Source organism: Oncorhynchus masou, chromosome 5 (assembly GCF_036934945.1).
Source record: "Oncorhynchus masou masou isolate Uvic2021 chromosome 5, UVic_Omas_1.1, whole genome shotgun sequence".
NCBI classification, from domain to species: Eukaryota; Metazoa; Chordata; class Actinopteri; order Salmoniformes; family Salmonidae; genus Oncorhynchus; species Oncorhynchus masou.
Window position 1 is genome coordinate 48,449,907 of NC_088216.1, and position 22,579 is coordinate 48,472,485.

Below are 22,579 nucleotides of genomic sequence, written 5' to 3' on the forward strand. Positions count from 1 at the left end.
TTGTTTTTCTCCCTCTCATCTCTGTTCTCTTTATAGCTTGTTTTCCATGATCATGTCTCGATTCTATCTCTTTCTCTCTGCGCGAAAACAACAAGGGGCTCTCTATTCCTCTAAAACCCTGATTTCGGACTCGTCTCTCTCTCTCCCCTCTATCCTCCTCCGGCTCTCACCCTCCCTCATTTTAGGCTACCCCCTCCCTCTGTTCTTTTATTCCCTCTCTCTGTCGCTTTAAATATTTAAACAGCTCAATTAGCGTGGTACCTGATGCCAATGAGACAAGGGGCCTTTTATGTTCAACCATCTGTCTGTGTGTGTGTGTGTGTGTGTGTGTGTGTGTGTGTGTGTGTGTGTGTGTGTGTGTGTGTGTGTGTGTGTGTGTGTGTGTGTGTGTGTGTGTGTGTGTGTGTGTGTGTGTGTGAGTGTGTGTGTGTGTGTGTGAGTGTGTGTGTGTGTGTGTGTGCACGCACGCACGCATGCCTTGGCTTCTTTGCTGGACTTGTACGTACTGTACAAGTAAACAAGCCTGGACACTCGGACACTGGTGTTCAGTCTCTTTGCCCCCGATGTGTTCCCTCTTCTCTATATGCAAACCCTTTACACAGAGCCCCATTGACCACCCCGATAACTTCTGGAGCCCACACTACAGACGTCAGTAGAGACGGAATGTGATACATTCTCCCTCCACCATTAGGGAAAACCCACTGTGGCTTTTAGACAGACCCACAGAGAAAATACAACCAGCTGTGTGTGTGTGTGTGTGTGTGTGTGTGTGTGTGTGTGTGTGTGTGTGTGTGTGTGTGTGTGTGTGTGTGTGTGTGTGTGTGTGTGTGTGTGTGTGTGTGTGTGTGTGTGTGTGTGTGTGTTGGGCTACAGCACATTTTTCTTTGTTTCTTTCAAGGTCTCCAATAAACTACTGTACATTTTTTCAACCATTTTAACCATGAATAACAATACACACTCCCGTCAATAGTACATTGATCTCACCAGGGGAATGAAATGGTCAAATGTGACACCTGAAGCTAATGGATGTCTAGAGTTACAGTAATATAATGATAATGACCATGGATTAGATATACAGTGCATTTGGGTAGTATTCAGACCACGACTTTTTTCCACATTTTGTTACATTTAAAATGTATCAAATTGTTTGTTTTCCTTATCTACACACAATACCCCATCATGACGAAGCAAAAACAGGATTTTAGACATTTTTGCAAATTTATTACAACATATTCAGACCCTTCACTCAGCAATTTGTTGAAGCACCTTTGGCAGCGATTACAGCCTTTAGTCTTCTAGGGTATGATGCTCCTTTAAGTGTGTTTAGGCAAACTCCAAGCAGGCTGCCATGTGGCTTTTACTGAGGAGATGTAGATTGACGAGGAAAATAACTATTTTGAATACTTTCTGAATACACTATAAATAGCTTTCCCAGGTGCTCAAAACTCTTTTACATGACTCCCACTGACTGTGCTAATGAGTAGTGAGAACTAGCAGACAGAGATTGCTTTGGCCCTCTAGGCATGACTGGAGCTAAAGTTGTACCAGTGCTGCTCATCCACTGTTGGTTGTTGACCTAGAGAGCGATAGAGAGAGACACTAGGTGCACCGGGACTCGCAGAGTTCACCTTTAATAACCTTACTGTTTCTATTAGCCAGATAAATATTACATCTGTTCAATATATCGCTCCTTTTATTTGGCCCCTTGAACCAAAGAAGACTTGAGTCATCAGACAAGGTCAGAGTGGGAAAGCAGGAAGCATTCTTCTGTTCCAGATCATCATTCTAATCATGCTCTGATGCTCTGATCTGCTCATCTGAACATTTGATTTATTTACTCATTAATGGGAGGGAAATAATGAGCCACTTATGTCCACTTTCAGAGGCCTGCGATCGTTGTGTGTATGTCTGTGTGTGTCTACTGACTTGTCTTTGTTGATTAAAGGGAATTGCAGTATAAATCGCCCAGGGTGAATGGACCCATACAGGGTTCAATAACCGGAAGATATCATGGGATGGGGTAACGTGTGTGTGTATGTGCATGTTTGTGATACAAGGGTCGACCACACAGTTAATTATCACTTGGCCCCTGGCAAAGAGTGAGCCCAGTTATTTTAGATCTGTCGTTCTTTATACTGTCTATGCTGTATAAAACTCTGACGTGGGACTCGCCTCTCTCTCTCTCTCTCTCTCTCTCTCTCCCCCCCAATATATCTTCTTTCTTGGGTAAATCCTCCATCTATCTCACCCTCATAGCTAGAGAGAGACACTAATATCATAGACGACTCCTGCTGTCTAATTTCACCACTCTAGCTACAGCGTGTAATCAGCTACTTACACAGCCTCTTAAACTCTGTTGTTGATAGACATAAACTCTTGGAGGAAGATAGACATTACAACAAGTGGTTGTGATCACAACAAACAACCAAAGCATTTCTTCATCAGAACTCTTCGATGCTCAAGCAGTCTCCCATAGCTCTATACTATATGCCACTGTTGCCAGTTTCTGGCATGTGTTGTGAGTGCTTTTGTCTCTTCTTGTGTGTGTTTCTGGTGCGAAGCAACAGAATCAGTCAGTCAAGCGAAAGTGTGTTTGTATATCTTTGTCCGTGCACGCGGGTAAGTGTGTCTCTGTTTGTGCATATCTCTAAGTATGTGTGTTTGTGTGTGTGTGTGTGTGTGTGGGGGGGGGGGTTGTGGTTGGAGGTGGGCTTTTGTTAGGTTAGCGACTTAGTGTGTTACTGGTGGGGTGGGGGTTATTGATTGGTTGTGTAAGGGTGTTCCGGAGCGGTTGATTGGGTGAGGATGGGCTGACTGAGCGGTAGGCAGATGGGAGGTGAGGAGGTCAAACCCAGACGCCACAAGGGGATTTCTACACCTTCACCCCCCCCCCAATCTCCTTCACCCTCCAATCTGATTAAACAACACACTATTGCTTTCTTTACACCCCCCCCCTCCCCATCCCCCTCTAATCTTGCTGCTCCTCTGTGACCCCCCAGCCTACTCAAGACACTGTTGGGGATATTTAACATGCCCCTATGGCCTCTATGCTTAGATAACCCCCACTCCCTCACTCAACAGAATACCCAAACACACACATTCTTCGCCCTAACTGCCCCTTCTACACACGCACGCACCCAGGACCCCGCATGTGTGCACACACTCTCTCCTGAGAAACACACACCACACGCTTCCTCTATCTCTGGCCGCCTGACCCCACGTCCAGCTGTGTCAGAGTCGACCATAAAAACCATGTAATCCTCCCCAGCTAAGGGTCTACCTCGGTGGGCTACATCAGCAGCTACGCCTCAGAGCAGTACGCATGGACGAGCCTGGGTGTGTGTGTGTTTGTTTGTGATGTGTGTGTGTGTTCATGCACGATTGACTGTGTCTTATACGTGCGAGTGCGCTCTGAATGTGTGTTCACGCATGGATGACGTGTGTGTTTGCGCTTTTATGTCTTTGTCTATGTATGCGTGTGTGTGCTTGAGCGTGCTTGTGAAGATGTATTTTTGTGTCTTTGACTGGTTTTGGCTGTGTGTGTGTGTGATAGTGCATGCACATGTGTGAGTTTGTGTCAATTTGTGTGTTTATACGTCTCTTTCTATGTGTGTGTGTGTCTGTGAACGATTGTGCACGCGTGTGTTTCTGAGCAAGCGTGGGGGAGGGGCTCATGAATAATTCATGAGGTGGGCAGGGAGAAGGCAAGGGGGCGGCAGCAGATGGAGGATCTGTATTTGTGAGTGTGTTTGTGTGGATGTGTGGATGTGGAACGAGCTAGAGCGAGGACAGAAACAGACACAGAGAGAGAGAGAGGGAGAGAGAGAGAGAGAGAGAGAGAGAGAGAGAGAGGAGGCATCAGTCTTTCTGTAGCATTATCAAATCAACTTGCCCTGTGTTCTGTTTCTTCCTGTGTGACTGGATCTGTCAGTCGGTTTTATTTCCTGGATCTGGATGTACCAGGGGGGACGTTTCGTGACATAACACTGAGCCCAGAGGACCAGACTAGGACTTCCTGTGATGGGGAGCAGTGTTCTCTAGGGGAGCACAGTTTCACCTGGTCAGATACCCTCCACTGATCGGTAATCTGTCTCTCTTCAGAGGTGTGTGTGTGTGTGTGTGTGTGTGTGTGTGTGTGTGTGTGTGTGTGTGTGTGCTGTGCTGTGCTGTGCTGTGCTGTGCTGTCTGTGCTGTCTGTGCTGTGCTATCTGTGCTGTCTGTGCTGTCTGTGCTGTGCTGTGCTGTCTGTGCTGTCTGTGCTGTCTGTGCTATCTGTGCTGCCTGTGCTGTCTGTGCTGTCTGTGCTATCTGTACTGTCTGTGCTGTCTGTGCTGTCTGTGCTATCTGTGCTGTCTGTGCTGTCTGTGCTGTCTGTGCTATCTGTGCTGTCTGTGCTGTCTGTGCTGTCTGTGCTGTCTGTGCTATCTGTGCTGTCTGTGCTATCTGTGCTGTCTGTGCTGTCTGTGCTGTCTGTGCTGTGCTGTCTGTGCTGTCTGTGCTGTCTGTGCTGTCTGTGCTGTCTGTGCTGTCTGTGCTGTCTGTGCCCGGCGGAAAGATGCTTTTGTTAGAGTGCGCCACTATGTGTGTTTCAAAGGCTGTCATAGAGATGGTAATTGTGTGTGTTCTCATTTGCAGAGCTCTTATTTTGCCGCTGTTTATGTGTGTGTTAGCATATGGATGTTTCATTCATATTTCGATATCGTGGTTATGCGTGTTCACTCTACCGTGCTTTGGCGGGGGAAAAAAGGCTTTTATTATTATTTTTATTTATTTTACAATTTGGGATATTATCATACAATAATGTTTTCGTTCATGGTCATGAAAAACCCTTACAATCCTCCTTTGAGGAACGCTGACAAAGTTTTTGTTGTTGTTGTCATACATGGTTCCATTTTGTCCTGTGGTGTTTGTCTTTAACAAAGGCAAGTTGTTTCATTTTTACGAACCAGAATGGAGCCGAACCAATCATTAAATCACTGATGCAGCCCAGGTGCATGTCTAATTACTGCCTTCTCAGATTTGTCTGGTGCTCCGTTGTTAGAAGGATGTTCTGCTGTGTTCTATGCTTTGTGAGGTAGAAAGGACACTCATCAGGATCCGTGTGCTGGTTAAAATGAAGAATAAGAGTGTGTGCGCTGTCAATACTGCCACACGCACTGATCGGTCCGTCTGACACAGTTTGATTGCTGTTATTGATCATGTCTTTGGGACCACAGGCTATATGCTACCTCTGTCAACCATATCAGTCTAGTGTATATGTCGCTGCTGCCCATTGCCCGTTGCCAATGCCCATACTCTGTCTCTCTAACAGTGGTCATTCATACTTTGTCTGTCTGTACTGAGTGATTGTGTGTTGCCTGTCTAGTGTGTCTGTGTCACAGGAGGTTGGTGGCACTTGAGGAGGACGGGCTGATAGTAATGGCTGGAACAGAGTACATGGAATGGTACCGAACTGATCAAATACATGGTTCCATGTTTGATTCCATTCACTTCGTTCCAGCCATTATTATGAGCCGTCCTCCCCTCGCCAGCCCCCTGTGATCAGTGTATACTGTCTATGGCTACTTCATCTGTCTCTGTTAGAAACCTGGTGATGCCATTGTCATACCACTCCCCCGCAAGTGTGTGCACATGAGTGTGTGTTTCTCTCTCTGTGTGTGTGTGTGTGTGTGTGTGTGTGTGTGTGTTACCGTAATCTGCCTATGGCTTCTTGTCTCTCCCAGTGTGTTTGGCAATGTGGTGATGCTGCTGTCTTGGTGTGTGTGTGTGTGTGTTCTGTGATGTCAGCGGTGTTCCAGCTTTGAGCCGTTGTCAGACAGATGAGAGTTCTTTGTGTCAGAACTCTCCTTAGCTGACCGTTATTCAGACACACACACAAACACACACACACACACACACACACACACACACACACACACACGCACACGCACACGCACACGCACAAACACCAAACACACTGGGAAAGACAATGATTATTGGAAGAGACAAGAATCCATCGGCAGGTTAACACACACCAGAAAACAGACACACGAAAACAGACAAGGACATGGACAGAGACATGGAAGACATGAAAACAGACATATGAAAAAACGCACACACGAAAACAGACACACACACACACACACACGAAAACACACAAACACACGAAAACAGACACACACACACACACACACACAGACACACACACACGAAAACAGACACACGCACGAAAACACACACACACACACACACGAAAACAGGCACACACACGAAACAGACACACGCACGAAAACAGACACACGCACGAAAACAGACACACGCACGAAAACAGACACACGCGCAAAAACAGACACACACAAGAAAATCAACAGCCACCAATTGTGCAAGTTCTCCCACTTAAAAAGATGAGAGAGGCCTGTAATTTTCATCATAGGTACACTTCAACTATGACAGACAAAATGTGGAGAAAAAAAATCCAGAAAATCACATTGTAGGATTTTTTATGAATTTATTTGAAAATTATGGTGGAAAATAAGTATTTGGTCAATAACAAACAAGCAAGATTTTTGGCTCTCACAGACCTGTAACTTATTATTTAAGAGGCTCCTCTGTCCTCCACTCGTTACCTGTATTAATGGCACCTGTTTGAACTTGTTATCAGTATAAAAGACACCTGTCCACAACCTCAAACAGTCACACTCCAAACTCCACTATGGCCAAGACTAAAGAGCCGTCAATGGACACCAGAAACAAAATTGTAGACCTGCACCAGGCTGGGAAGACTGAATCTGCAATAGGTAAGGAGCTTGGTTTGAAGAAATCAACTGTGGGAGCAAATATTAGGAAATGGAAGACATACAAGACCACTGATAATCTCCCTCGATCAGGGGCTCCAAGCAAGATCTCACACCGTGGGGTCAAAATGATCACAAGAACGGTGAGCAAAAATCCCAGAACCACACAGGGGGACCTAGTGAATGACCTGCAGAGAGCTGGAACCAAAGTAACAAAGCCTACCATCAGTAACACACTACGCCGCCAGGGACTCAAATCCTGCAGTTCCAGACGTGCCCCCCTGCTTAAGCCAGTACATGTCCAGGCCCATCTGAAGTTTGCTAGAGAGCATTTGGATGATCCAGAAGAAGATTGGGAGAATGTCATATGGTCAGATGAAACCAAAATAGAAGTTTTTGGTAAAAACTCAACTTGTCGTGTTTGGAGGACAAAGAATGCTGAGTTGCATCCAAAGAACACCATACCTACTGTGAAGCATGGGGGTGGAAATATCATGCTTTGAGGCTGTTTTTATGCAAATGGACCAGGATGACTGATCCTTGAAAAAAGAAAGAATGAATGGGGCCATGTATCATGATATTTTGAGTGAAAACCTCCTTCCATCAGCAAGGGCATTGAAGATGAAACGTAGCTGAGACTTTCAGCATGACAATGATCCCAAACACACTGCCCGGGCACAACGAAGGAGTGGCTCCGTAAGAAGCATTTCAAGGTCCTGGAGTAGCCGAGCCAGTCTCCAGATCTCAACCCCATAGAAAATCTTTGGAGGGAGTTGAAAGTCTGTGTTGCCCAGCAACAGCCCCATAACATCACTGCTTTAGAGGAGATCTGCATGGAGGAATGGACCAAAATACCAGCAACAGTGTGTGAAAACCTTGCGAAGACTTACAGAAAACGTTTGACCTCTGTCATTGCCAACGAAGGATATATAACAAAGTATTGAGATACACTTTTGTTATTGACCAAATACTTATTTTCCACCATAATTTGCAAATAAATTCATAAAAAATCCTACAATGTGATTTTCTGGATTTTTTTTCTCATTTTGTCTGTCATAGTTGAAGTGTACCTATGATGAAAATTACAGGCCTCTCTCCTCTTTTTAAGTGGGAGAACTTGCACAATTGGTGGCTGACTAAATACTTTTTTGCCCCACTGTACCTACACACACATGTGCTCACATTTGTATGCATATACTAATGGCCATACTTGTCTGTCCATCAAACTCACTAATGACGTTACTCCAAGGTAGGGTGGACGTTGCACATGGAGCACTGATACCACCACCACAATCGTGAACAAGCGCTGGCAATTGACCATTTCAATCCGGCTTTGGAATCATTAACAATCACGGGGTTCCTTGTCCTATGTTTTCCAATTCATTAAGTAACACGCAGGAACAAGAGCATGGCTGGGCCAGGTTTAGGACTGACATGGTAGAGGGTTGTGTGTGCACTGCACAATGGGGTAGTGTATTTGTGTTTCTCTGCATGTCCGTGTGTGTGTTTGTGTCCGTGTGTGAGTGTGTGTGCCTGTGTTACAGAGGGGTTCTTAGACACTGTGTGTGTGTGTGTGGAGTGTTATTGCGTACATTGGGAGTAGTGGGTCAGCCTATGGTACACAGTGTGAAAGTGAGGGAGAGAAAGAGTGGAGAGAGCGGGGGAGAAAGAGAGGGGGGAGAGAAAGAAGGGGGGAGAGTGGAGAGAGAGACAGATGGGGGAGAGAAAAGGAGAGGAGAGTGAGTGGAGAGAGAGAGAGGGGGAGATAAAGAGAGGGGCGAGAGAGAGACGGGAGAGAGTGAGAGTGAGGAGAGAAAGAGAGCCTCATCCTTTGTTCCTAGGTGGTAGGAGGAAGAGGTTAATGTAGCCAGCCAGCGAGGGAGAGAAGGAGAGAGAGAGAGAGAGAGAGAGAGAGAGAGAGAGAGGACAGAGGAGGGGAGAGGCCTAATGGATACAGATGGCCTTTCACTGTTAATATTTGGACTGGAGCCTTCAAATCAACCTCACCCCCCCCCCCCTTCTCTGCTCACCCTTCTCTCCATTCCTCCATCCCCCCATCTCAACTACCCTTGGGGGCAGATGCAAACATATTCTCACTATAGGACTGGCCCTTTTTCTCATCAATAAACAGGGGAAAGAGACCGTAGATGTCAGTCCAGTGTGCATAGTGTCTGAGGTACACTGGGACTCGATTTGTCACAGTGATGTGGTGTATTGCATGGCCACAGGATATTGTAGGCATGTTTTGTTCATGTGTTTATATGTCTGTGTGAGAGTTCACGTCTCTCTCTCTCTCTCTCTCTCTCTCTCTCTCTCTCTCTCTCTCAATTGCCTCCTCTAACCCTCTATTTTATCACCCACCTCGCCACATATCCCTCTCCTTGTTTTCCCTCCCCTCTCCATCCCTGCCATTCTAACCCCAGTTCTTTATATAACAGATTTTTGCCGCTGACGACTCTCCTCTTCTGTCATATAAAGTTAAGCTTTTCACCGCGTGTGTGTTTGTGTCACAACACCCGCTAAGCGTTTCCGTCCCATCAAACTGGTCGCTTGTGTTTGTGTGTGCGTCTGTGCGTGCACATGTGTGTGTTGTCTGATAAACCCATCAGCAGAATTTTAAAAAACATATGCAACGAAAAGGCCAGCTTCTGAGTTGCACTGAATGTTCCTTAGTGAATGTTCCTTAGTGAATGTTCCTGAGTGAATGTTCCTTAGTGAATGTTCCTGAGTGAATGTTCCTTAGTGAATGTTCCTTAGTGAATGTTCCTTAGTGAATGTTCCTTAGTGAATGTTCCTGAGTGAATGTTCCTTAGTGAATGTTCCTTATTGAATGTTCCTTAGTGAATGTTCCTTAGTGAATGTTCCTGAGTGAATGTTCCTGAGTGAATGTTCCTTCGTGAATGTTCCTTAGTGAATGTTCCTTACTGAATGTTCCTTAGTGAATGTTCCTTACTGAATGTTCCTGAGTGAATGTTCCTTAGTGAATGTTCCTGAGTGAATGTTCCTTAGTGAATATTCCTTAGTGAATGTTCCTTAGTGAATGTTCCTGAGTGAATGTTCCTTAGTGAATGTTCCTTAGTGAATGTTCCTTAGTGAATGTTCCTTAGTGAATGTTCCTTCGTGAATGTTCCTGAGTGAATGTTCCTTCGTGAATGTTCCTTAGTGAATGTTCCTTACTGAATGTTCCTTAGTGAATGTTCCTTACTGAATGTTCCTGAGTGAATGTTCCTTAGTGAATGTTCCTGAGTGAATGTTCCTTAGTGAATGTTCCTTAGTGAATGTTCCTTAGTGAATGTTCCTTAGTGAATGTTCCTGAGGCAATGTTCCTTAGTGAATGTTCCTGAGTGAATGTTCCTTAGTGAATGTTCCTTACTGAATGATCCTTACTGAATGTTCCTTAGTGAATGTTCCTTAGTGAATGTTCCTGAGTGAATGTTCCTTAGTGAATGTTCCTGAGTGAATGTTCCTTAGTGAATGTTCCTTACTGAATGATCCTTACTGAATGTTCCTTAGTGAATGTTCCTTAGTGAATGTTCCTGAGTGAATGTTCCTTAGTGAATGTTCCTTACTGAATGATCCTTACTGAAGTTCCTTAGTGAATGTTCCTTAGTGAATGTTCCTGAGTGAATGTTCCTTAGTGAATGTTCCTTACTGAATGTTCCTTAGTGAATGTTCCTGAGTGAATGTTCCTGAGTGAATGTTCCTTAGTGAATGTTCCCGAGTGAATGTTCCTTAGTGAATGTTCCTTAGTGAATGTTCCTTATTAAATGTTCCTGAGTGAATATTCCTTACTGAATGTTCCTTAGTGAATGTTCCTTAGTGAATGTTCCTTAATAAATGTTCCTTATTGAATGTTCCTTACTGAATGTTCCTTAGTGAATGTTCCTTAGTGAATGTTCCTTATTGAATGTTCCTTGCTGAATGTTCCTTAGTGAATGTTCCTTAGTGAATGTTCCTTAGTGAATGTTCCTTAATAAATGTTCCTTATTGAATGTTCCTTACTGAATGTTCCTTAGTGAATGTTCCTTACTGAATGTTCCTTAGTGAATGTTCCTTAGTGAATGTTCCTTAGTGAATGTTCCTTACTGAATGTTCCTTACTGAATGTTCCTTAATAAATGTTCCTCACTGAATGTTCTTGTTCTAGCATCTTCTAGAGAATATTTTGTGTGTCGGGGAACACAGGAAGGTAACTCTCATTACTCATAACTCTCATTACCTGGCAACCCCCTGATATAGCCAGGTAACCCGCAGCAACAGAAAAGATGAAAGGAGGAAGGAATTGTTGAGGGGAGGAGAGGAGAGGAGAAGGGGATGAATGAGAAGAACAGGAAGTCTGTTCCCATGGGATGCATATGTTGTGCCTCTGAGCCAAGTGCTTAACCTACATTACTCAGTCTGTGTGTGTTGTCCATGTGTTGTGTATGTTTGTGTTATTTATACTCAAAGCCCCCTAGTATACGGCTTCTACTGTAAGACACTATCAAACATTTACACTCCGTAGCATAGTCTACTGTAACACACATGCTAAAAGCCCCAGACAGCATGGTGATAACCTACATACGTAGCTTCACTGACTGTCCAGATGTGTGTGTGTGCATGTGTGTGTGCGTGCGTGCGTGCGTGCGTGTGTGTGTGTGTGTGCGCGTGTGTGTGTGTGTCTCAACTGTAAGGCTCTCTCCCTCTTTCTCTCTGTCACTCTCTCTTTCTCCCCCCTCTCTCTCTGTGTCTCTCTCTCTATTCCTCTCTCTCTCTCTGTCGTTAATGTTACACTTCTGCCTGCCTGTCTGTCTGTCTGTCTGTCTGTCTGTCTGTCTGTCTGTCTGTCTGTCTCCTGCTCTTCTCCACCAAATGAAATGTCTGAGGCTGAGACAGGACGCTTTATGAGTTTACTGTTGAGGTAAACAAAATACTGTAGATTGGACTCCAAGACTGATGCTACTAGGGTACTCCTATGGTACTAATCTTAATTATGCTAATGACTGTGACATGGTGACCATAATGAAGGCTTTTCTTAGTGGTCACCTGTTAATGTCTTTGTCTGAGAGGAACCACAGCCAACGTTTAGCTTCTCTGTCTGTTAGGATGGGACGGGGGGAGACTTAAGTCTTAAGATGATATTGAAGTCAAACAGACAGTTAGCGTTAAGAAAGAGCAGCTCATCAGAATTCGCATATATTATTCCCAGCCGTCCCCCTGACTAACTGTAGCAGCCCCCCTCCTCCCAGCATCAGGACACACACACACACACACACACACACACACACACACACACACACACACACACACACACACACACACACACACACACACACACACACACACACACACACACACACACATAGACACCACTGCTTTCCTGTACACACACACGCACTGTACTGCCAGGATTTGGCTGTGTCTCTGGAGCTGTGGACCTGGCAGGGTCGAATGAGCCTGCGGATAATGAATAACTTTGAGTGTAATACTGATGTCTGTAGCAGTTGGAGTAAAGGAAATATAGCCTACCATTGATATATATATAATCCATTTACACAATAATATAAATGATCAATTTACACACAATTTACAAACAATGCCCCATAATGACAAAGCAGAACAGGTTTTCAGAATTTTTAACACATTTATACATATATAATTTGTTTAAATACATTTTAGAATGAGGCTGCAACGTAACAAAATGTGGAAAAAGGTGAAGGGTCTGAATACTTTACGAATACACTGTATGTACACAGATACTGTAGTATTTTAGCATTTGACATTTGTTTTTTTACTCAACCCTGCGTTAGATTGTGTGAATTTTTCCATTAAAAGGCTACAGTCAGAATGTCTGGTAACCAGTTTACATGACATCTTCCCTGTGGTTATGCTACAGCAGATTGAGTTACTGCATAAGCTATGTTATATATCCACAACAGTTTATCCAAAGGCTAAACGCTTCAGACACATACATTCTAATGTATATTGGTGAAATGTGTCGAAGACAAATTACCGTTCGGGGACAATAAAGTTTATTTGATCTTATCTTATTTAATATTACCCCGTGTGCTTTTCCCTTTCGCTCAATGACACAGTCAGTGGCTTCAGGCTTGGACTCAGGATCTGATTGGATTTGGTGTCAGTCATCTGTTGTCTGGTCTGCAGAAAAGCAGCGTCAACGGAAGTAATCACATTCACCCCAGCCAGTCCTCCCTCCTCAGCCGGAACAAAAGCCTGCTCATAGACAGTGCTTTAGTGGCAGACTCAGAGGAGGTGTCCCAAATGGCACCCTATTCCCTATATAGTGCACTACTTTTGACCAGAGCCCTATGGCACTATATTCCCTATAATATATGGAATACATGCCATTTTAGTGCACTACTATTGAGCAGAGCCCAATGGCAACCTATTCCCTATTTAGTGCACTACTTTCATGAGTAGCCCATAGGGCTCTGGTCAAAATTAGTGTGTTATATAGAGAATAGAGTACAATTTGGGACGCATGCTCAGACTTACTCTCTATTGTGTTCTCTATACAGGGCTCTCCTAGTACATCAACACTCAGAGTCTAACAGAACACTCAGTGAACGGAACTGATTACAATTAATGGAATTGGTGGCTCCATAAAGACATAAGTTCTTCTTGGTCTCTTAATGACATCATTTCTACCTCATCCCACTTCATCTTATTCGAGTTTACTGGCTGGCTGTGTGTGTGCTGATGATGGTGTGCTGTGAGTGAAAGACAGTGTGTGGCATAGAGTTGGATAGAAGGCACTTCTTCACCATAACACATAGCTTCTGTGACAGCATGGGCAGCATTGTGGCCCATGAGCCGTCTATCTAGTAGAGGAGAGATGTGCCTAGTGGCCTTAATGAGCTCCGGGGGACGAGTGGTGAGTGTGCCTAGGGGTTTGGTGAGGGGGGGATAGGGGGTAGGAGGAGGTTCCGGTGCTTGTTGTTATTCCGCTGATAGATTTCTGAGCCTTAAATTAATGGATTTGTCAGCAGCTTCAAAACCATTCACCCTATTTTTAACCACACACATATGGACACTCACACAGGCACACACGCACCTACACACACACACACACACACACACACACACACACACACACACACACACACACACACACACACACACACACACACACACACACACACACACACACACACACACACACACACACACACACACACACACACAGGAGGCTGCTGAGGGGAGGACGGCTCATAATAATGGCTGGAACGGAGTGAATGGAATAGCGTCAAACACATGGAAACAACGTGTTTGATGTATTTGATACCATTCCACTGATTCCACTCCAGCTTTTACCACAAGCCTGTCCTTTAAGGTGCCACCAACCTCCTGTGATGGACACACGTACACACACTCACTCTTTCTGTTCGCACAGACCACGCACACACACGCACACACACGCTCACACATATGCACTCCAAATCACACCTTTTAACCACTTCACAACCATCGCAGATGAACATAATCACATGCACACACACACACACACACACTGCTGTCAGTCATTTTAGCACCGTAGTCCCTGGGGGTTCTAATCACACCTCTCTCCTCTATCTCTTCTTTCTCTCCTCTCTAATCCCTGTCTGTTATCACAGAGAGAGGAGGGGTAGAGAGAGAGAGAGCCCTGAAGAGAGGGAAAAACAGACAGTAAATCTGACTTGGAAATAGATAAGGGAGGAGTAAACAATAGAGAAAGAGATAGAGGAAGAGGAGAAAAAATGGGGGGGTACATTTGGGAAGGAGATGGAGTGGGGGATGAGTCTGTCTACAGTATGTGTCTGTCCCTAGAGGATGTAACGTAGGACAACTCAACAACCACCATGCTCTCACCAGAATTAACCAAGATATATTTGAAAAATGGCATTTTGTAGAAGGATGAGATGGAGAGAGAGGGAGAGAGAAAGAGATGGAAATAGGGAGGAGGTCCCAGGAGGAGGTAAAACTGCAGGACTCACCAGCCACTCCAGAATGGCTTTAATCACCACGGTAACCCCAGGCAGATGGGCCCACACTGGTAAATTAGGCCTTGCAGCCTTGCCCACACACACACACACACACACACACACACACACACACACACACACACACACACACACACACACACACACACACACACACACACACACACACACACACACACACACACACACACACGCTGGTCTCGCTTTGTGTGTTACATACTCTTGGGTCCCTCTAAATGTGTGTGTTACATACTCTATGGTCCCTTTATGTGTGTGTGTTACATACTCTATGGTACCTTTATGTGTGTGTGTTACATACTCTATGGTCCCTTTATGTGTGTGTGTTACATACTCTATGGCCCCTCTATGTGTATGTGTTACATACTCCATGGCCCCTCTATGTGTATGTGTTACATACTCTATGGTCCCTTTATGTGTGTGTGTTACATACTCTATGGTCCCTTTATGTGTGTGTGTTACATACTCTATGATCTCTCTTAATGTGTGTGTTACATACACTAGGGTCCCTCTAAGTGTGTGTGTTACATACTCTATGGTCCCTCTAAGCGTGTGTGTTACATACTCTATGGTCCCTCTAGGGGTGGTGTTACATACTCTATGGTCCCTCTAAGTGTGTGTGTTAATACTCTATGGACCCATCAAATGGAGCAGCAGCCTGAGGGAGGTTCATTACTGATTCATGACTGGCCTGTTCTTGACCCTTCGCTTTTCATACATAGACTCTGTGTGGCCAAAGCCTAAAGTATCATTCTCATCCCCAATAATAACTGTAAGACAAACGACATAGACATCAGTCAGTTAGCTTAGAGCCGCTGCTGGATATAGAACTACAGTATAACTGTGTTCATAAAGATAGAAAAACTCTGCACTTTACATGACATGCTCCTGTGTGTAGATATTCATTCGGTATGCCTGGCCAACACACTGGAGAGCATGGCTGACTGTAAATCTGTAGATTACGTATATATCAATGTTGTTTTCTCTGCCTCTACTGTATATTGACTGTTCTGGGCAGGGGATTTTGTCTGTCTGAGAGATAAAGGAAATGTTTTGCTAGATGTTGGATCTTTCCTCAGTCGTAACCTCGGCAACCAGACATGACTGGAGGCAATCTTTGTTTCGTGTACCTTGTCTCTGAGTCAAGGGCAGGTGAGGTTCTCTCTGTACCATGCGCACGAATGTACACACACATACACAAACGAGCGTACGTGCGTACCTACGTCCGCCCGCACATACACACACACGCGTACGTGTCTGAGATGCAGGGGTTTGATCATGGGGAACACACCTCCAGCCGCACACTCCCGCTGGGGCTAGCCTCCCCTTGGTGGGTTTGTTGCTAAGGAGCCTTGGCGACCAGGTCTCTCTCTATTGGATGAAGTGGGACTGGGGGTGAGGAAGGGGGAGGAGAGGGGAGGAGGAAGTGAGACCCAGATGTGATAATGAGCTGGTGTGCTGTTTTTACATTTCTGCTAGGGAGGGGGGGGGGGCGAGTTGGGATAAGCGAGAGTATGGTGGGGAAGTGGATGAAGAGGAAGATGGAGAGACAGAGAGAAGGTTGAAAGGAGGGAGATGGGGAAGGAAGGAGTGCTTAAGGAATAGAACGAATGAGAGACTGAGGGACAGGGTGAGCACAGAGGAGAGATAAAGAGGAGAGGATCAAGTATAGAGGGAGAGGCAGAAAAGGGAGAGCTTGTTTAAAGAGAGCGAGGTAGACAGTCAGACAGGGGCCAGACAAACCCCTCTAATTTATTTGGTTTCTAGAATGGAGCCATGCCTTTGTTTTTCAGCTAGCCCTTTTCAACACGCACACACACACACTTCAGCTCTAATCATCTGTGTTTATATAGCAGAGATCCATAACCTTGAACCCTCTGTTCCTTGGTCAGTGTAGAGCTGTAGGACTCCTCTCTTGTAGACTTTACTAAACCAGTCTCTACCTCACTCAGCAGTATGGGTCTTCCAGAGCTGGCTTCTCTGAAAGTGGAAGTGTCTCCCATAGCAAAGATGAAAGTCACAATCTCATAGTCTTGGTGTGTGTGTGTATGTCTTGAGACTACATATGTGGTCTGGGTGGTCTCGAGGGCTTTGGTCTAGGTTATTAAACAGGTTTTGTCTGGATCTCGAGAGTTTTGGTCTAGGTTCTTAAACTGGTATTGTCTGGGTCTCGAGAGCTTTGGTCTAGGTTCTTAAACTGGTATTGTCTGGGTCTCGAGGGCTTTGGTCTAGGTTCTTAAACTGGTATTGTCTGGGTCTCGAGAGCTTTGGTCTAGGTTCTTAAATTGGTATTGGCTGGGTCTCGAGGACTTCGGTCTAGGTTCTTAAACAGGTGTTGTCTGGCTCTCGAGGGCTTCGGTCTAGGTTCTTAAATGGTATTGTCTGGGTCTCGTGGGCTTCGGTCTAGGTTCTTAAATGGTATTATCTGGCTCTCGAGGGCTTCGGTCTAGGTTCTTAAACTGGTATTGTCTGGGTCTCGAGGGCTTCGGTCGAGGTTCTTAAATGGTATTATCTGGCTCTCGAGGGCTTCGGTCTAGGTTCTTAAACTGGTATTGTCTGGGTCTCGAGGGCTTCGGTCGAGGTTCTTAAACGGGTATTGTCTGGGTCTCAAGAGCTTTGGTCTAGGTTCTTAAATGGTATTGTCTGGGTCTCGAGGGCTTCGGTCTAGGTTCTTAAACAGGTATTGTCTGGGTCTCAAGAGCTTTGGTCTAGGTTCTTAAACAGGTGTTGTCTGGGTCTCAAGAGCTTTGGTCTAGGTTCTTAAACGGGTTTTGTCTGGGTCTCGAGAGCTTCAGTCTAGGTTCTTAAATGGTATTGTCTGGGTCTCGAGGGCTTCGGTCGAGGTTCTTAAACGGGTTTTGTCTGGGTCTCGAGAGCTTCAGTCTAGGTTCTTAAATGGTATTTTCTGGGTCTCGAGGGCTTCGATCAAGGTTCTTAAACAGGTATTGTCTGGCTTGTGTTTTAGTTCTGGGTCTCTGATTTTCTGGTCTTGACTCCATCTCTGTTTCTATTGTGTCTGACAGATTTATGAATAGTGTTTTCATGTAAAGGGATGACATCTCACCATGACTGAAATGTTAGGAAGGAGCACCCAGGGCAACTCTCTCTCTCGATCTCCCTCTCTCTCTCTTTCTCTCAGGTTTCATCCTAGTGATTCCCAGGCTTGTCTGACAGTTTATAATGGGTTGAATAAAGGGGCATCATGTACTTTGTGTAAGTGGCTGCTTATTTCTTCATTTGCATGCAAGGTTGTCCTCTCGAGTGAATATGTGCTCGCGTGACTTTGTGAATTTCTTGTCCTTTGTCTTTGTGTCTGTGTTACGTATGCATAATTGCTTCATAACACACATGAGCTTCATGCTAAAGGTGAGAGGGGTCTTTAATATTTTAGAGAGGGGAGATGTTTGTCAAGTCATGTAGCAGAAGTAGACAGAACAACTGTCTGTCACTTAGCATATCCCTTAAAGTGTGTGTGTGTGTGTGTTAGCTTCCCAGGTCAAGTGAGTCAAGTCGAGTCAAATATCTTCACGCCAAGTGATCATTTTACTTTAAGTTAGCTTGTCTGCTATTCTAGGCCATTACATATGCTAGCCGCCAGGCCACTGTCAGTGGTCAGTTATACCCATGGTTAACACAGTTAGTTATTTCTCAGTGGTTATACAGTTATTTGTCAGTCATACCAGCGGTTCTGAGGCTTTCAGTCATGACCCAGTAGATGAAGTATACTGTATATCTAAGCCACTACACAGGAGAACTCTCCCACTACCCCCCCCCCCACCCCCACACCCCCACCACAGTGCATCCAGAGTACAGAGACTCCATTTGGGAAACAGTGATTTGCTCAGGGAGCTGTTTTTCTCTTCTACGTCAATGTCTTCATGCATAAAGACTTTGGATTTAGCCTCACGTGTCTCCAAGTTCAAATGTAGATTAACACAGAGTGTTAAAGTACGTGTAAGTATTACCCTAGTTTTCTTCACCTAGTTGTGATTACTGTTAAAAGCTGTGAGTTAATAAATCATGGGCCTGTGATTTTAAACGATCTATTCACGAGTGCAGAAAGACCATGCGTGTAAAAAGGCCACAGCGTCGTCCTGTTCATTATCATTCATTCATCATTCATTCATTCATTCATTCATTTGAATGTATGCTAGTAGAGCATTCGTTTGGCTGCTGTGTGCGTGTGTGTGTGTGCGTGTGTGTGTGTGTGTGTGTGTGTGTGTGTGCGTGCGTGTGTGTGTGTTTGAACACTCCGACCCAGATCTTACACACGCCTGGAGGAGAGACCTCATGGTTCCTTCTTCAGACTACATCTCCACATCTGGTGGAATCATGTAGCCTAGTCACTCACCTCTCTGTCTTTTTGTCCTCCGTCTCTCTCTCTCTCTCTCTCTCTCTCTCTCTCTTCCTCCATCGCTTTCTCTCTATCTCTACCTCTCTCTCTCTCCCTCCCTCCGTCTCTCTATCTCTTCCTCCATCGCTTTCTCTCTCTCTCTCTACCCCTCCCTCCCTCCCTCCCTCCCTCCCTCCCTCCCTCCCTCCCTCCCTCCCTCTGTCTCTCTATCTCTTCCTCCCTCCCTCCCTCCCTCTGTCTCCCTCCCTCTTCCTCCCTCCCTCCCTCCCTCCCTCCCTCCCTCCCTCCCTCCCTCCCTCCCTCCCTCCCTCCCTCCCTCCCTCCCTCCCTCCCTCCCTCCCTCCCTCCCTCTGTCTCTCTATCTCTTCCTCCATCGCTTTCTCTCTCTCTACCTCTCTCTCTCCCTCCCTCCCTCCATCTCTCTATCTCTTCCTCCATCGCTTTCTCTCTCTCTACCTCTCTCTCTCTCTGTCTCATTTTCTCTGCCTGCCCAGCTTCCCCTGTGGCTGTGGCTGTCTCTATCTCCACTTATCCTACTTTCCTTCTAACCCTCTCTCTCCTTCTCTCCCCCCCCCCCCCCCCACACATTTGTGTGATGGGCAGAAGTTGACAGAGGGAAGCAAAAAGATGGGAGTTCTTCTACGCTGTCTCTGCCAACCGTGTTACAGTGATGTAGATCACATTTCTGAGACCAAATCCTCCTCTTTCCAAGTATTACACATCCTTCACTGAACCCAGAATTGTGTATTTTCCCAAAGACACACATGATATCTGGTTCAGCCCTTCTGATTAAGGCACCATGCTGTTGCAGCTTGGTTTGGCTGCCAGGTTCAAATAGATTTAACGCCTGTGTGTGTGTTACTGTGTGTGTGTACCTCTGTGTGCATGTGTGTGTGTGTGTCGCCGCAGGTGGCCCAGTCATCATTTATTAACGAGGCTCATAAGGCCGGGCAGTTGGACACAGGAAGTGCTTTAGCTTGCATCACTCCAGGAACCCTGTGATTGATTTATCTGGGATGGAGCGAATTGATGCTTCCTCATGTCCCCCTCAGGGCTGGAGAGAGAGAGAGAGAGAGAGACACACACACACAGATATACAGACACATACTGTCCACGCACACACAAACACACATCATTTTGTCCTTCCTCCTATCTCCATCTGCCTGTTCCTCCACCTGTATTTTATCTGTTCCCTACATTGGCATCACATATTAATCATTAACCAGAGACTTACAATAAATAAATACACTTTTTTGTTGTTGCAGTAAACCATCCTTTCCTGTCTTACATTTTCTGTCTCTCTCTCGTCATCTTTCCTCTCTCCCCCTGTCCTTTTCCTTGACATGTCCCTTCTCTCTCCGTTCCTCTCTCCCCACCCCTCCCCTCTTCTTCTCTCCCCTCATCCTCTCCTCCATTAAAACTAGGTCATTCTGCAACAAAGTACCAGCGCTCCTGCCAAGCATGACATCCACACACCCTGTGCCTGGCAACCGCTTGTTTATCCTCCCCTTCCTTCATCTTCTCTGTCGTTCATCCCCTCCATCTTACCTTCCCTCGGGTCACTCACTACTGCTCAGTTTTCATTTGGACTTGGTGCTGTGCTCTTTGGTATCTGGATCTTGCTGTAGCCAAGGAGAGCCAGATACTCGAGGCGCGCGCATAGAAACACATACACGTATAAACGCCTGCTGCCTTATAGACTCTACTTAAAACCATCACTATGGTAACAGGAGTATGATGTCATTGGGGTAGAATGTTTGATCCCTGACTCATTACTGTGTGACCTCTGACTTGTGGCTCAGCTTTCACGGCCACACCTTCCCTGCAAGTGTGTGTGTGTGTGTGTGTGTGTGTGTGTGTGTTTATTGGAGGGGATGTGCCTGCGCTGTCCAAAGACCACTGGTAATGGACAGGGTCAAAGGTTAGCGAGGGATAAGAGAGCACACCCAAACACGTCCTCTCACCCGCTCTCCCTACACTGGAAAAGGGTATGGGGGTTGGATAGTGAGAGACACAAACATGAGGGAATAGCAGGTGATAGACTGGACCGCCGTCTCCTTGTCTATCACATGCATGCACAAACGCACACGCACAAATACACACACACACACACACACACACACACAGACAGACAGACAGACACTACTCAGCAAAGGTGTTTGGGTGGTTGTGGCCATAGGGTTTGTGTCCAGGTTTTTCGACAACGGTAGTGGTCCCGTCTCCATACAGACTCCACACAGTGTGTGTTGCTCATGCTTAACTGGCTGCGAGTGTTTTTTCATGTCCCTGTAACTCTTGGTAGGAGTCCCTGGTGGTTGGTAAATGTGAATACATGGAGGACAATGAACATATATTCCCCTCTGTGTGTGTCTTACTGCCCCACCCCGTTCTCTTCATGGCATGGCCCTACGGTGCCTGACTAACACCACACTAACACACTAACCACACACACACACCATTATAGGGGTTCCTTTGCAGGCTTTGCTGGTTGACCCCTGGGGTGTGATTTAATGCAGTACAGCGTAGTGATTACAGTAAGACCACCTTAGACTGTGTGTCATGCTTCACTACACGGTGTTAGTTCGACTTATTAAGCTTCATAATTGCACATTAAAAGTTCACTGACGATGACTGTGGTTGATTCGTTGTTTTTTAAAATTTTATTACGGGTTAATTAGGAAAATCCTCTTTATTTACCGTGATCATGGCGAAAGGGATTGGTTTTCTGGTTAAAACACTCTGGAGACTAAGCTCTGGTGCATAATATTTAAAAAACAGATTTTCCCATTCATCAATATAAATGGTCACGGTTTTGTCATTCAGATACTCAGTGTAGAAATCCAAGACGTATGAGGGTTGTATCAGGGGCCATAAGAATGACACTCTCCCTGAGACCTGAGTGGGGAGGAGGGGAGGGGGGCTGGACTTTTATGAAGGTCGGACGGTCGAGGGAGGTGGGGCGGAAGAGTGATGAGCGGCAGAGGATTGACGGACGACAGGATGGATGGCTGGATGTGGAGAGGGATGTCACTGATCGCGCAGCTATCCCCTGGCCTGTTAGACTGACCACCGGTCACGTATAGCTTGTGTGTGTTCCTCAGTGAAAGCAGTGCAGGAGTAGGATGTCAGTAAAGTCCCCATAGCCACACACACACACACACACACACACACGCACGCACGCACGCACGCACGCACGCACACACACACACACACACACACACACGCACACACACACACACACGCGCGCGCACACGCACACACGCACACACACACACACACACACGCATGCACTAACACACACACACACACACACACACACACACACACACACACACACACACACACACGCACGCACGCACACACACACACACACACACATGCACACACACACACACACACACACAGTTCTGTGTGCCCTGCCATCCACAGTGACTAGCTATGACCCTGTTAGCTAGC

The 22,579-nt window shown here is 45.8% G+C and overlaps 1 protein-coding gene across 12 annotated transcripts in view; it reads left to right on the top strand.

The window, feature by feature from the left end:
* nfasca (neurofascin homolog (chicken) a) overlaps nucleotides 1-22,579 on the top strand; it is a 153,284-nt gene that overhangs the window by 47,925 nt on the left and 82,780 nt on the right. For 10 of the 12 annotated variants that reach the window (XM_064965813.1, XM_064965824.1, XM_064965817.1 and 7 more), the window contains exon 1: nucleotides 3,760-4,103. The exons of 1 other annotated variant lie outside the window; for it this stretch is intronic. The gene's annotated coding sequence lies outside the window, so the exon portion shown is untranslated. Of the gene's footprint in view, nucleotides 1-3,759; nucleotides 4,104-22,579 lie in introns of those variants that run through there. One more of the 12 variants, XM_064965814.1, reaches the window with a different exon arrangement.